The following is a 17,091-nucleotide window of genomic DNA, read 5'->3' on the forward strand; positions in this document are numbered from 1 at the left end:
CAAAGAACTGCATGGGCTAAAAACAGAACCTGCTTTCTCAAAGAGCCAGGGACCACCAACTGTCGTATCACCTCCCCCGTTTGTTTGTGCTAGTTGATATAAAACCTCTTTAAGCAACACAAAATGGGGATATTTTACTTCTGTTACATGTGACCAGAGGACACCATCCAGTGAAAGACTGAAAGAACCTGTTCAAAGTCCCTTTTTAAAGCAGGATCTTCCCGTTGGGCCTTTCCTAAATCAGGCGCAAGGGGAAGTTTTAAGACCGCTTCATTAATACTACTTAATTGAACCTCAGCATTATTCCCCGCACCACGAGGATTAGGCTGGCTGCTAGACACATCAGTGTTCCTGGACCTCTCAGCATTACCATGGACATCAGCATGCATAGGCACATTAGTAATGACAGGTTCATCAGAATTATCAGAAACATTGACATGAACATCAGTATTTACAGGGACATTGCAAGCAGTAGCATTATTGGAAAACACCATTTGTCCCAACAAAACATCACAAGCAAGCCAGTCTCTGTGATCCCTTCTCCTTTGTTTCTTAGATTTAGGAGCCTTTACCAGAGACAAACAATTCAGGGGAGAAGGGAAATGTCTCTCCAAGGTCTGCTGCAGGCACCTGTTCCTCCTGTAGAACAAGAGCTCGGAAGTGATGCCAGTCACGTCCTATTAGCACAGGGGCTGGTAACCAAGGACACACGCCCACACGTAGTTTGGCAGTCTCCACATCAGAAAGGCCTCCACATCATCGGAGGCCTGCATTTTGGGAAGCAAAATGCTTCCACTGCTTGCTACTGTTTAAAGAAGTCCAACATTTGTTGCAAAACGGCTTCCACGGTGGTCTCTTTAGGATCCTTGGCACAGGACCAACTTTATCCCACTTCTGACACCACAATGTAATGTGTAAGTTCAGACTTGAAAAGTCAGAGCCAGTGTAATGACTTCTTACATAAAGGCAAACACAGCTCAGTAACAATAATACACCTTACATGAGACAGCAGTTCAAACGAGCAGAGTATTCCCAGCACAGTCATGGTTCAGATTGACCAGCATAGAGAGAGAGCTGCTAAAGGTGCAACCTCTCCCTCACATTTGACGAATATTGACTAACTAAACTTACCAGGTTTTTATACCTTAGCTGGTCTTAATTGGAGGTAAGAGTGTGGTTCCTCCCTGGCTACAGGGAGGTTAACCCTTTACTCAGAATGTGGGAGTCCCACTGTCACAGCCCTCTGTCATGAATTAGAGCTTAGTGTTTGGAATCTGTGCCCCCCTGCTATGAATTAGAACCTAGTGCTTGGTATCTGTGCCCCACGCTTTGAAACTACATCCCCAATTAGAGCCCCATACTCAGAATCTGTGCGCCCATGTTATACATTAGTGCGTTTGAATGCTGTTGCAGGGGTGTGCAAAAAATAGCCATTGCGACGCCCTCCGCAGCTTGGGCTTTCACTGAGTGAGATGAGGTTAGCAATTCCTGAGTAAGGTCAGAGCTTGTGCAAGTGTGTGTGAGGCTGCGATGATACTCGATGTCAACGATGTTTTCGCAGATATTTGCAAAATATTACGGATGTGTGTAAGGTAAGGTGGGCGTCCTTATGTTGTGCTGCGACGGCATAGCAATCATAGACATTAGCATATCTTCGCAGTGAAACTGCGTGCGTAATAGCTATTGTGATCCGTACTGAATCAAGCCCCATGATTGCAATCTGTCACCTTTCACAAACTTGTGCCTAAAATCTGTGCCCCCTGACATGAATTAGAGCCCCATGCTCTGAATATGTGCCCCTGCCAAGCCCCATGCTTGTAATTGGTGCCCCCTGCCATGAATTAATGCCTCATGCTTTGAATCTCTGCTCCCTGCCATGAATTAGAGCCTCATGCTTTGAATCTGTGCCATCCGCTTAGAATATGTGCTCCCTGCCATGAATTAGTGCCCCAAGCTTGGAATCTGTGCCCCCTGCCATGAAATAGAGCCTCATGCTTTGAATCTGTGCCCCCTGCCATGAATTAGTGCCCCATACTTGGAATCTGTGCCACTTGCCATGAATTAATGTACCATGATTGCAATCTGTGTCACCTCTCACAAACTTGTGCCCTATTCCTAAAATCTGTGCCCCCGCCAAAGCGCCCGGTGCCTGGAATCTGTACCCCATGCTTTGAAGCTACGGTGCCTGTCAATAATCAGAGACCCATACTCAGAATCTGTGCCAACATGCTATGAATGAATGCCCCATACTTGGAATCTTTATCATCTGCCACAAAATCGTGCCCTGTGCCTGGAATCTGTGTCCCGGATGCTGCGAGCTTATACACAGAGAATTAAATTTCACCACCCTGCCAAGCGCATGTGCGCATGGTCTGTCCCTTGACACGTGTAGGTGCGTTGGGTCTGTGCCCTTTCTAGGAAGTCTTTGCTCAATGCCTGGAATAAATACAAAATGTGCCTTGTGGATGCAGCATGTGTTCTATTTATGGAAATCTAAGCCCCTCAGGGGAAACCATGTTATGCTCCTGGATTCTGTGTCACCCCAATGTACCCCAGCTGGTCAGTCTACGTTGCCTCCTCTGTCTGCAGAGAGCTGGTGATAGACTGGAGAACACACAGTCACTATCCTGTCTGATAAGTGGTGTTTAAGAGACCTTTCTCTAGCTATAATGATCTCTCAGCGTCTTTTCCCCTCAGCGGTAAGGTTAGTGTGACACTCTCTCTCTCTCTCTCCTGCTTTTATCTGGAGATGTGAGGAGTAAGGACACTACTTAAGACCCCCACTGCCTGCTTCACCCGCCCCCTCTGAACTTGCAGGATTGACCTTCTCCAGAAAACAACCTTTTTTTTTTGCTGCAGATCTGCGGCTCGGTGCAGTGTGAGGGATTAATGGAGCCACGTTCTGCAGAGCTGAGTGCTCTGCCTTTATGACCAGAACAACAGTGACAAGCAACCGTCAGTTCTATAATGTTAAGGCAAGAATCCAGAATGCTGTAACATCTAGTAGACGCCCCATAATATGTTGCTGTAGGACTCTAACCCTCCAGAGTGGAGGGGGCACTCAGTGAAGACAGCTACTCAGGGGTGTGTAAAACTCACCATGAAAATAAAAGCTATTTGGACGATCTGTCTTTCTGCCTTCCTTCTACCATGGTAATCCGCAGACATCTGCTTGCTCTTTTATTATATGAATGCGTAAAATGAGGAATACTTGCTAATAAGAAACATATATCTCAACCTTTACAACGCCAGCAGAACCGATGCGGCCTATTACGTAATCCTCCATTCACGCAATCAAAGCCGGTCGTATTTTCAGTGGCTCTTTTTCTGGGAACCACATAAATACTCTTCGGGTTATTCGGATAAAGCCATCTCCTGCCTGCTTTAGCTAGCATTTAAGACCTCCTTTGTGCAGTGAGACGTCTCCTTCTAGATCTCCTTGCTCCCCTCTTAACTTTCCATCCCGCTCTATTCATTGCAGAGGTGATGCGGGAACGGCTCAATCAAGATCTAATAATTTTTAATTAATGTGTGGATCATTTCGCTGATGCCCTTGGCCACCGGAGGTAATGAGAGCCAGGAAGAACTCCACTTGTCTGGGCACACAGAGCACTTACGTGCTGGCAGAACGCTGCAAAGTGTCTTCCTGGCCCCCATAGGATACAATACATTTAGTCTTAGCAATCCAATCACAGATCTTATTTTTGCTCTGTGCTCGCAGATCCATCACGCTTTGAACACCATGACAGGTGCTGATACTCAGGATGTTTTCAGTAATAACAGTCAAACAATACAACCCGCTGCAGTACCTCTAATGCAGTGTTCATTATGTGGAAGCTGCCAGGAGCTTGACAAAAAGACCAACCAGACAGGTGAGCACTGGTGCCTTGGCTGAGAATAATAGGAAAACAAGGAAACTACTTTTTGGGAAGGCTCTGGTTGGTCGTCTCAGCATGCTAACGTAAACCTCAGCCTATAAAGCTCAATTACATATCCTACAGGGTTACGGTAGCAAAAGTAAAGTCAGGGTCTTACTACTCAAAGAAATGTGATTTTTTTTTTTTTAAAAAGCTTGTAGAATGTTGGCACGCCACACGCGCGGCAAGGGTAGAGTGCCAAATCTGCGGTTTGCCGGGGATTCCTGTAACTCATTTAAAGAGGGCTAGACATTTCCTGTAAGTAAGAAAGCTGGCTACAGATGGGCGCTGTGAAACTGGGTACGCCAGCCTCACCCCACAGTATCCTTGGCACACAAGCTCTCAAGCAGCTGTCTACACGTCTTTCCCTTAATGTGCTGTTGTATAAATTAGACCTGATCCCTCTAACTGATCTTTAATGATACAAGGAGACATATGAGGCTCAATACTCCTTCTCCTGCCCACCCCCAGCTCGTTTTGATTGCTGCTCTCATTAAATGGGTATCAGGCAGAGTCTCTCACTTTGTGCAAATAGTCCCCATCTCCCCCCCCCCCCCCAACACTCAGAAACTTAGAAATCCCTTAACTTTTCTGTTGCCAGTCCGATACGTTCATGTTTTCTGGTGTCGATACTTGAAATTTGAGGGAACTTTGCTACATTTTTGAGACAGGATGTTACCAAGTAGCCCACTGTAGTTAAGTCATGTCACATGAGGCAGTATACTGTCTTGTGTAAGTTTGCATGGACAATATATGGAATCCTGGACAAGCACGGCAAACCTTTTATTTCAATGTACTGGCCCCAAACACTTTATAGAAATGGTGTCGTGCAAAAGGGGTGACGCGAAATTAAAGGTAGTCCAAGGCCCAAAATATGCTCCGGGAATTCACAGATAGCCTACAGGCCATCAATTGGACAGCTCTGAACTGGTCCGCTGGTCCCTTCCAAACATTTTTAGCAGGATGATCTGTTGCTAGGATACAAGTCTTTGAAGAGAAATGCTGATATTGGACATTCTATAGAAAATTTCAGGGTCCTTCATGTGTCAGCACTGGGAAGATGAGACACTAATCTCCCTAGGATCAAGGGCTGCTTACGGCTACAGATGCCTGTTATTTAAATGCAATGCAACTACACACGGGTGCGTTTCCTTATTTAACCCCTTCGGTGCAGAGGACTGGCTTCCCTCTGGTGCACTGCAGCGTAAACAATCCACTTCCCTGACTTTGTCCCCTGTAATTTACACTGCAAGGGTAGTAATAGCAGTTCTAGTGGGAGGAAGGGGGTGGTGCCATATTGCTGTACCAAACTGAAGCTCCACCTGAATTTTAAAGACACCGAACATTTGCATGTCTGTTAGCTAGGCAGGGGAGCTAGATAGAAAATCAACCATATCTCAGGTTAACAAGACAAACGGTCTCTAGGATTAGTGTTATGGGGAAAGCAACGCGTTTCGGGGGTTTTGATGACTCATTAACATGCTGAAAAATCTAGGAGCTTAAATGTTATTGAATTAAATTGTTATTAAGTTATATGGATATTTTCTGTGAATTAAAGTGTTTAATATATGGCCTCCCACAACGAAAAAGTATATTGTGAAAAACGTTTTTATTTAAAAAAGCAATAAGGAGCCACGTCAGCAATAAACCATAATATGTTGGGGGTTGAGGGGGTAAATTGGCCCGCCAGTCTTACATACAGCAAGTAATCTGTTTAGAGTAAAGTAATTGCTTATGTCCAGTAAGTAATATTGACCGGATGAGTGTCCTTGATAGTTTTGCCAAGCGTGACAACTGCAATGGATCAAAAGGCCACAGGGAAAAAAAAAAATAAATATATTGCAATATCATTAAATCTGGTGCACCATGGCCAAAAGCGTAAAAGTTACTTAAGCGATGGTGAAATGAGTCACATGACCGTGCTGGAGAGCGCAGGGATAATGATGTCATGCCCCAGTGACACGTTAAGTGGCTCTTTTATCATCACCGAGGAAGGGGCTGTCAAAGTGGGAGATTTAGGCAGGTGCAGTGTATTTAAACACTGTCACGCAAACCATGGAGGGAACAACACAGTCTTTCCCCTGCCTAATCATCTCCACCAAACAGCTAACTATTAAACGACCACGGGAGTATTTTATGCTTTGCACTCAAGAACTGTAAGAGTTAACATAGACCTTTTATGAATAATCCATAATGAAGGTCTAATCATCTAATGCTTAGTAGAGTTTTAACTCCTCTTTGCCCAAACCACCCAACTTGGACGGAAAGGCACTGGTTCTAAGAGCTCATCTAAAACCCATCCATCATGTCTTTAATCCCAGACGTGATAGATCTAGGTCCCCTGCAAACTGGTAAGATGGCTAATTGCAGGGAATCTGGAATGCACATCCAGGACTAGGTGCCTTCAGCATATGATCCTCTAAAACCTATTCCTACAGCACCATACAATCCAGTCACTAAAGCAGGGTGAAAAAAAACAAAAAGGTCCACTCGTCTCATAAATGGATAAAAACTCAGCACTGGCGCGTGCAGAGACTAAATGCTCACACACAATCTCACCTGTAAGCCTTATTCTCTAACTCATGCACACCGACAGCCTGACCACTCGGCAGAGAATAGGTTAACACAGAACTCTTGCATCCGCACCAATAACCTTTTAAAGCAACTGCCCCTTTTTGGTGGTATGGTACCAGCTACTGCCCGTCAGTAAATCACTTTATTCACCTTTAGCAACACTCTTTTTTTTTCAAAAATATGCACAATAGGCAAACAATACTGCAAGAGCATCAGGGGAACTTGCCAAGGGCTTACAATCTATTTCCTCGTTAGTAAAAAAAACAAAAAACATTACATTCCAACACAGAAAAAAAAAAATAATAAAAAGCTGCATTTTTCTCTGACTAAAACTGCAAATGTCTAGCCCAATATACAGCGTAGGGGTTGATATGAATCTTTGGTACACGCTACAGAATTGTTCTCCACCATTCATGGACTCAGCTCAGTCAAAGAGAGTAGGGGGTATAAAAAGTCAAGCTAACCGAGATGAGCAATAGGACTAAGTGTCATCATTTTTTTTTTTTAAGCCAGGGTACTTTTACCCCTTTGATTACCTGAAAGTGAACTGTAGAAAACATTATGACCACCCCAACCTAACCAGTTTCATATCAAACCCACGAAAACAAAAAAAATTTAAAAAATTGTGCACAGCAGACAATATAACAAGAGGTACCTCAGATATCTTCTTTGCTATCACTCTCTTCTCTTCTCTCCTATAGCACAATGACCAGGTTATGTCCTTAGGAGGAGGAGATGTGAAATATGGCACAATTCTTATTTTTCATCCTTCTCAGCAACCCTTCAAAGCTTCTCAGCGGTGATTATTCACAACCCACTGGGGATAAGAGGTAATTAGGAACGGCCGCGGTAGCATCCAGCCTGAAAATGTAGAGGCAGAGATAGGAGGGGGTGTGAGAGCAGACAGCAGAGTGGGGAGGAGGGGGGGTCATTGACAGTGTCTATTGAGACATCAGGTTGGGGGCTTGGATGTGCAGAGATGCTACTGGCACGGCAGCCTTTGTTTGGGGAGTAGGTGGCGAGCCCCCCCCCCCCTTCTCTCGTATGCCGTGTTTGTGTGTGGATGAGTGTGTGGATGCCTGTTTGTGCCAGGAATAGAAAGCAAGGAGCAGGCAGTGCTCTGAAATGCCAACAAGAGGGGTCAGGGAGGGTTGGAGAGCTCTGCTCTTTGCTTGCTATCCTCAGGAGAGAGAAAGAGATTGAGAGAAAGAGGGGGGGAGGGGGGGCCGAGCTCGGCTTCTCTTGTTCTCATCCAGATTCTCTTCCCCAGCCCCATCAATAAAACATCCTAAATTCTCTCAGTCAATAACTCTTCCAAGGTCACCTATGGGAAGGTGATCGAATGACCAGAGATGGTCCAGCTGGAGAAGAGCCAAGGGACTCTTTAGGATCCACAAGCTTTTTTGTATTTTACATTGGCAGCAGAAGACACAAGCGAGAGCAAACTGGCAAAGACCCAGTCCCTGATAAAATATTACTTGCAGGAATGGAGATAACGCAACAACATATTTTGCAGGTAATGTGTACAGAATTTTTTTTTTTATCTTTAGGGATTATTAAAGAGTGTGAGGTTCTACAAAGTATATCTGTCTTTCTCATTAAGGGGACGTGGGACAGGGCAATACTGTGATCAATTCTGTTATGTTGTTAAACTAATAATCCTAAAGCTGGGTACACACGAGCGATTTCGGGCCGATTTGCCGTTTCGTAACGACAAATCGTCTACATTTCTCAGTGTGATTGCGCGCTCCTGCAGTCGCTAGCGAATGTTGCTAGGTTTGATGTGCTGCACATCAAACCTAGCGATATCGCTAGCGACCTGTAGTAAGTTCATTAAGGACGAAACAGTGATTGCTCCGTCGTCCAATAACTCGCTCCAGTATGTACGGGAAGCCCAACGCTCCAGTGTGTACCCAGTTTAACAAACCATTAATACGTGATAGAGGATCTATGACATTCTAGATCAGAGGTCCCTAATCTGTGGGTCAGAACCTAAGATCTTGGACGCCAAGCCTTTCAGACCTGATTCCAATGTGCATGTTTACAGAATTCCAAACGGAACGCGACGTGAGCTAACCACTAAGAAAATCATGCAAGGATCAAGACAGGCACCAGTGTAATTGCCAGGACATTAATTCTGGAAAATCGTGCCAGCACAGTTCTCTTCACGTGTTGCACATTGCACGGTCACTTTGTACAGTCCCCATGCCTGTACGACTTTTATCCAGGATTTCTCACGGCTTTGTCCTGCCTGAAAAACAGCCCGAGCAAATTCTGCTTTCCTGAATCCTATGGATAGGTGGGATGCTGTCTGCCGAGAGAACATAGACGCCGGGAACCCGGCAGACAGCATCCCAAGGAGACCGGGGGTGGGGGGGTGGGTGCAGGGTCAGGTCTAGGCACCCCAGGGGTACTTGGGTTAGGCTGCGGCATTGCGGAGGTTTACTTGGGTTAGGCTGCGGCATTGCGGAGGTTAGAGTTAGTCTGCAGACTGGGGGGGGGCTTCAGGCACTTACTGGGAGGGTTTGGGTGCAGGGTAGGGAAGGTTAGTATGAGGGTGCAGGAAAGGGGGGTTAGGGTGTAAATAGGACAGGGGACGATTCTCCTGTCGGTATTTGAACCATCGGGATGGCGCTGTCAGCGTACTGACAGCCGGCATCCTGTCCATAGGTATTTCATACCGTTTCCGGATAGGTAGCCATAATTCTCTTTTTTGCAAAGCTGTGTTGGAAGATGAATACAGTGTTATAAAATAGGATTTTGGTACTTACCGATAAATCCCTTTCCCAGATTCCACATGGGATACTGGAGTGAATACACTGGGGTATAGACTGTTGAGAGAGTGAAGCCTGGCACTTTAAATTCATCAGAAGTGTAGTTGGCTCCTCCCCCTCTATACCCCACCCCACTTCAGTTTAGATTATGTGCCCGAGAGGAGCGGGTGCACAGAGGGCTGTCTCCAGACCTTTTTACTTTTAATTTTTTTTTTTTTTACATTTTCTACTTATTCTATTCTACAAGCAGACTGTATGACCAGAGTCTGCCTGCAACGTGGGAAGTCGCCGGACTCTGAGGACCCACCACAGTACATGCGCTAGTGTCCGGGCCCTGGGCCACACCTAGCCGCTATCAGAGTGGGGACCCGCCACAGCGCACACGCTCGTGTCCGGGTACCTGGTCAACTGCCTCTGACGACCCGCCACAGCGCACGCGCTCGTGTCTGGGTCCATGGTTGAAAACCTTGTGGCACAATCAGAGGGGAGACCGCCACAGCGCACATGCTCTAGTGTCCGGGTCTCCGTTACCACCCACGGGCAGCAGGACTGGTAAGTATGCTCCAGCCCCCTTGTTAGAAAGGGGGACGGGTGATGTAGCATGGGTACCCCAGGGAATCCCCTGCACCTGGGAGCTGTTTGAGTAAGAAGGCTCTCTTTAATAGGACAGCTCTCCGGACTCCCGACTTATCCTGGGGACCGGGGGTCCGTTTCACAGAACAGCGCTGCTCTGTCCGGGCCCCTGACCTCGGCACATGATAGCCCCACAGGAGGGGGAGTAGCTGGCTCCTCACCCTCCATACCCCACCCAACCTGCATACACAGTTCTAAATTATAATTTTGTATAACTGATGGTAAGTATCCCCTTTCCTGTTCTTTTGTACTAAAAATAAAATATTAAAATTATAGCAGTAAAGCAATTAAAAGAAGAACATCACAACATTAAAAACCAACCCATCAGTCAAAAAAAAAGAAAAAAGAAAAAGAAAAGGATCATCAGGATCATCAGTCTGAACCCTGGTCCAAAAATGTTCTAGATGGTACAAATTCATAGGTTCATTCTTTACTTGCTGTAAGGAAAAAAAATCTACCCATTACTGTATTTATTGACAGCTTTTTCACCTTGTGCAAGTTACTGTTACCAACCACTAGTAGCCTCAGACAGCCTAGCAGAATACTCTCATACTCACGGCTAACATCTTAGACCAGTGTTGGCTAACCTTGACACTCCAGCTGTGGTGGAACTATATATCCCAGCATGCCCTGCCACAGTTTTAGCATGCCCTAATAGCAAAACTGTAGCAGTGCATGCTGGGTTATGTAGTTCCATAACAGCTGGAGTGTCAAGGTTAGCCAACACTGTCTTAGACCATAGCAGACAGAATCTGTACGGGAAGACAGTGCTGTCGGGTATAGTTATGCTTGCGGGGTACCATTTTCAAATATAAAAGCATGAAAAAGCTTTGCGGACCCACACAGTCCTTAAAAGTTGAACAACCGCTGGACCCTATTTTGGACACAGTTAAATGTACATTGTTTTTTTAACTGGAATTAAAAAGGCATGCACTCATGAGCACCAAGGGCATCGTAATATTGTCATCATTTCTGAGCAGCCTGACAGGTCAAGTGATGTCCATGATTTGCATCTAGACCCACTGTATAACCTGCAGGTCTAGATTCCAATATCCACAACATTTCCCAGTTGGATCAACTTTTCAATTCCAAAACCCCTATCCAGGTCTGCCCCTGGCTGCTGTTCAGCCGGAGGCCCTTTCTTAATTTCCCTGGGACTTCTGCCTTTACGGAGAATAATCAAAAGGTGTCTCCTGAACAATGCTCACTAACAGCAACAGTGCCCAGAGACCACATACATGCCAGACAGGAAGATGACCAAACAGTCTTTCATCCTGCACCTTTATAAGACCATGGAAAGGGCGCTCAGTCCATGTAGCGAGTACTGATTAGGGGGAGCCAGGTGAGGCCAGGGCAGGAAAGGACCTGGATTGTGACCCGGCCCCTATCCAGGGAAAACGTGGTACTGTAGATATATACTGTAGGTCTCCATTCATTAAAATGATTGCAGAACCACATATTCAATATTCCCTACCCCGTACGGATGACTCAGAATCACACGGAGCTCTAGATATACACCCATGACGCTCCCACAAATCAGGGCGGCTCTGCACGATTGCTATGCCACCTCCAGTTCACACCCCCAAAACGCCCTATTTCAAGGAAAGGCAGATACAGCCAAGCTGCCACCGACTCATAGGACGGACGTATATGCAAAAAAAGCACATATTCCCTACTGCGCACAAACTCACCGTTTGCGTCTGTGAAGAGAGATCAGCGCGATTCAGAATCAGCCCCATAGTGGGAACAAATTCATTTAACCTTTGACCTGACATTTTTGTCACTCATTTAGCCCAACTCCGCAAAGTGTACCCTAAATGTATGATATGCGTATTGGCCTGTTTTAGTCTGCTTTCTTTTCTCTCACCCCATATAGGAAGACAATTATTATTACATTATGTTTTTACTACTAAGAGTATGTTAACATGCAGAAACATAGGCTTAAACACAAGCTCATGTTACAGCATTCTCGGACACTTATTAAGACTCTTTCCAGTAGGAGAACACACATTGACATGGTCACCAGTGACTTCCCCAAGTATACGGAAGCCCACCTTCCATATGGAACACAGGGCCCGATTCAGAGCCGGACCTTCTGAATGAGCGCCCGCTCTGAATCAGGGCGTTTTTTTTTTTTTATTAGTGCGGCCTCTTGGACGCTCGCATAGCTGTGGGTTACCACCCACAGCTTATGCGAGCGTCCATGATGATGGTCGCGATGGTCAAGACCATCGCGACCATCGTGCTTGCAACGAGACCCTGCGGTAGGGTCTCGGTGACCGCAAGCCCTGGAGTGATATTGGCTCTGATAGAGCCAAAATCACTACCACTGACATCACTAGTGATGTCAGTGAGGACGGACCCAGGCGGTAGGCATTCCCATGGGAACGCCTCCGTCTGGCAGCCACGCCCCCGGCACGCCCACCAAAGGGGGCGTGCTGTCACTCACCATCGACAGCACGCCCCCTTTGGTGCGAGACCCGGAACGACGGCTTCCCTCCGTCATGCGCACTAGGGCACCATCGACCCGCTCGCGAGCGGGTCTGAATCAGGCCCACAGCCTGCTCTTCTGTAGCGGTCCTCTGACAACGCGCTAGAACCACAGGCCGTCTCTGAGGGCCGGACGGAACGGAGCCCGTCTGACATGACGCCATCAGACAACTTGGCTGGTTGACACATGATATCCTGTAATTCTAGACATTTGTAGTCTTATTGATAGTAATAAACACAGAAGCGGGCCAAAAAGATAAGACTAACGCCTTTATATTATCGGAGTGCAGTTTGTTGCCATTGGACACAACACTAACATGCTTGTAGCAGATCTGTGTCACAACAAAGACAACAGGGCTCCAGCCTAGGTCGATCAGTTATTTACCAGTCGGTAGCCGCTAGATGAACAGTTTACCAGCTGGTAAATCGGTAAAACCTATTCAACCTATTATGAGGTACCTTGGTGTTTGCATGCATTATACAATCAACATACTTTAATAGTACAGTGTGATGTGTTGGATTCAAGCACAGTGGGCAACTAATAACAAACATTAGACAACATACGACATACAGTATACGACATACCTAAATGTAGCTGCTATACGTACACAGCAAAACAACAAGGCATTCTCTCCAATAACAGCCCTACTAGAGATACTACACAGTGGCTGGAGGTAGATTGCGGAGGATCACAGGAAAAGAGGTACAATCATTTACTAAGCGGCCTTCCTGTAAGTTCTCCCCCCCCCCATTTCCACCCAACCAGCCCAGACATTAAATTAATAGTATTCATATTTAATAAATATACTGATTTCAATCCAACTTTCCTTGCCATTAAATTGATAGGATTAATTACTAATAATAAATCTATTAGCCCCCAAGCAGCCCGGCATTAATAAGTATTCATGGCTCATAATAATTTCCCCTTCCTCCTTTTCCCAAACTCAGCATTCCAACATTGCATTTACAGCACCTACATCACCCTAACTAATCTAAGTAAGCACCACTATAACCCCTTCTATTACATTAGCCCCTATCCAACAATGATTTACCCTTAAGCCACCATTATTAGCTCAGACACCCACCTGCATTACAATAATATACATACATACAATTCGACTTTCAAATTATGTTACTTGTTGTCAGATGCATGCCACTGCTAAATACATTGCTGCACCTACTCCAGCATCCTTTCTGAGCTTTTCAAACATGTCTTTCTATCACTTGGTAAGTCCCATTCCTATCACCTAGAGGCCCCCGTTTATTAATGATCGCTATTGCAATGCGATCTGGGCATGACATTACCGCCCATGATCGCATTGTAATATGCGAACATAGTGCCCGGAGGCATCATCGCGCTCCGTAAATTTAGCATCGCATCTCCCATAGAAAGCTATGCGGGAAGTGGCTGCCTGCGGGAATAGATGGATCACTGCGGTTCCTCCTTAATACATCCTGGGGATACTTAAATATTTGAGGTTAACCCGTTTTCGGGGATTATACCTCAAATATACAATGATAAATTGGGCCCCATTGTGTCCTATTTATTTCACCTAAATAAGACACAATCTGCTCATCTGATAGAGATGATCCCTTGCAGCCAGTATAGCAGAGCTGTCTCCTATACAAAATGGCGGGAAAGAAAAAAAAAAACAGATTTACCTCAGAAATATATACACACACATATAAATGAAAAGCGCACAAAGCAGCGAGATAGATTAGAAGATGTGTGCGGTAAAAGTTGCAGGAGGGCGCACACAAACCAAAAGAGTCATATGAAGGTGAGCACCGTCTTTAATACATTAACGTGGTGATGAATTCTCCTTATTATTTGCCTGGGAAGGTCAGAACACTAAGCTCCGAGCACCTTACTGCTACTTAGAAACTAAATTTAGGGAAGCTTATCCTGAGGCCACCGATACATCACAGTGAGTGCCTATAAGTGCCTTATTACGGCATGGTACCGCCGCGTCTGCTACCCCTAATACATTCCAACTTCATGGCTCTCGGGGGAAATTCTTAAGAGTATGTTAGTTATTGAGCAGTAAGACTCTGCAGACCTGCCGACTGCTGGGCAATTTGCTAAACTTGCACACATACAGGGGCCTCATTTACAGTTAGGGTCAAGTCCGATTAAAGGGTGTAAATTTTCACCTGGACAAACTACCAAGCAAAGGGGTGCAAATGCATTTCGAGGGTGGGGTCTTGCACACAGGAAATATACTGCCTGCTCTTGCATACAGCGTGCAGCTTCATTTTTAGACTGCAATTCAGAGTTGAGCTAGGGCGAGAGCAATCCCTCCCCACTCTAAATTTATCAGCACATTTTAAACTCCCCCCACCCTCCTCTTCATGGCTTTGCCAATGTGTAAAATTGCATCTAGCTTGGATTTCCTCCTAACTCTAAAATGAAGCCTGCAGAGTGCAGACAGGGACTGGTAGGAACACTGTGGGTGGAGGCCGCCCCTGACCTATTGTTCTGTGATCGGGCCGTGCTTCCAGGATGCGGAATCAGCGCTGACATGCGGTTCAGGCCACAGGACTGATTTCCATCCGCTGGGTGGTAAGGGGAGCATTGCCGTGTCTGAGCACTCACAGCCAGATCTGTCTGCACAACAGATGTAGCCCCAGCCACTCTCACACATGACTCAACGCTGACAGACCTGGCCTTCTCCAGGAGCCCACCAGAGACACGTGGCCCTTTTATGGAAAACAAATTGACAATGCATCGCATTAAGTCTCGGGCTCTCATACAGAGGAGGCTTAGGAACACACGAGAACAGGTGGCATAGAGAGAAACTAGACACCACTAATAGTACACTCTTATTCTAGGTCTGGCACCCTTTAACCTTTTCAGGGCCATGGGCAAATTCAGTTCTAGTTTCCCGACATCAGTAAAACGTTTGAGCAGTCGGTAAAAAATCAACCTAATTTTGGAGTTTATGATCTGTTATCGTTAAATGCTTTCTATTAACGGTATGCGGTCAGAATGTCGTCATTGACAAAATATCGACAGCAACTAGATCGAAACACGATTTTACGGTCAAGGTAAGATCAGGGATTGGCTGTAATTAGGGTTAGATGAAAAGTGCGTGCGAAATCGCAATCCTGGCAATTGTCATTGTTGACCTGTGGACGTTCAGACTATATCGGCATTCAGAATGTCGACGTAATATACCACGTTCCTATCAACACTACTGAAAGTCTAAGGCTTATGTACTGGTAGGTTTCTCAGGTCCACGTTAGGCCCAAACATAAAAATAAGGTAAATCATAAGTAATGTGTATGATTCAATAACCGCTGATAAAACATAGTATTTTCAAAGCTTCAAAACAAGGATTGTCGGATTAATATTCCCGGGGTAGAACTGTGCCTCCCCTGCACCACACCAGCCTGCAAAAAAACAAATCAGTGATCCCTTTGCCAAGTGCGTGGATTGCCACAAGGTCCAGAAATATAAAAAAAATCTGGTCCCTGAACAACTGGATCACGGGCGAAACGGCAAGTGCCAAAACCATTCTAGTGACTACAGTCTCCAGTAACAGTTCTTACAAATGAAGCTTACAAAATCTGCAATATATAAAAAAAACAGGAAAATGCAGTTCGTCTTCAGATTCCCTATGCCACACACAGTCTCTCCGAGCCGTCCTCTTTATTTGCTGTAGGTCTCAGGTTGCCATTCCACCACAATATAAACCAGCTTGGCAGCCGTACAGATGAGCGGGTTAAGTACTAATCGGTTTGATTCCTGCAAGATAATGTGAGATTTGGGGGGGGGGGGGGAGGGGTCGGCGGGGAGAGCAAGGGAGCACACGGAGGTTACTGAAAAGTCGGATTTGCCCACCCATATAGATTTAGATTGGGGAGGTGGGCTTCCCCGTTCTGCCCGAGGCAGCCCCTGTTTTATACTAAACTCCCATCGCAGGAGCAGCCTCTACGCAGGAGGCCCCAAAAATCTAGTGCCAGCTGAAAGAATTCGATATATTGAACTGGATGCGAGGCAATTTGCCAGGGGAGGTTGTAGAGCACCAGGCCGCTTGGGACTGTCATAAATGATGAAGGGATTGGGACAGGAAACAAGTGTCTGCCAAGAGCACGCAACGACCAACAAGACCCCTTACACAGCGCCCTGCTCCTCCCATACTCCACAGGAGAATCTGCGCCCGTGACAAGCCGCCGACTGCAGAAATGTCACAGAGCTTAGAAGTCATTAGCCCGAGAGAGAGAGAAAGAGAGAGAGAGAGAGAAAAAAGGAGAAGGATGAGAGACCCACATAAAACCACCTCTCCTCCAGCTGGCTGCGGCTGAGGTATCATCAGCACAATTAGGGAGATGAAGCAAGCAGAGCGAGCAGGCAGAGGCGCTTCCCATTCCAATCGTATCCAGGCTCCATGCTCTGGATTACACATTACTTCCATGCAATACGTTTCACTTCCACCTTAAAATCATATAGCATGGTCAGAAATAACAGCGTCTGTTTATATTACAAGCACTAAAGAAGCTGGGTCCCCGCCACCTAAAAGTGCAGCGTAAAATAGCGGCAGCGTAAAAAACTAACAGTAATAATATGGTTCACTCTAGCACCCTGCACCCGTCACATCCCGTGCAGGTCCTCTTTCCTGCCTGGGTTGTCTCTCTATGCTCTGGTGCTTCCAACACACTCAGCTGATGCAACAAACGGCTGAGATACAGACCAGAGTGTG

The 17,091-nt window shown here is 46.0% G+C and overlaps 1 protein-coding gene across 2 annotated transcripts in view; it reads right to left on the reverse strand.

Annotated features, from left to right (window-relative positions):
* Positions 1-17,091, reverse strand: part of RAI1 (retinoic acid induced 1) — a 164,231-nt gene that overhangs the window by 102,394 nt on the left and 44,746 nt on the right. The window contains exon 2 of one of the 2 annotated variants that reach the window (XM_088448135.1): positions 7,147-7,352. The exons of the other annotated variant lie outside the window; for it this stretch is intronic. The gene's annotated coding sequence lies outside the window, so the exon portion shown is untranslated. The remainder of the gene's footprint in view (positions 1-7,146; positions 7,353-17,091) is intronic. 2 annotated transcript variants of the gene reach the window in all.

The sequence above is a fragment of the Taudactylus pleione genome, unplaced genomic scaffold (assembly GCF_031769625.1).
Source record: "Taudactylus pleione unplaced genomic scaffold, aTauple2 ptg000451l, whole genome shotgun sequence".
Taxonomy (NCBI): Eukaryota; Metazoa; Chordata; class Amphibia; order Anura; family Myobatrachidae; genus Taudactylus; species Taudactylus pleione.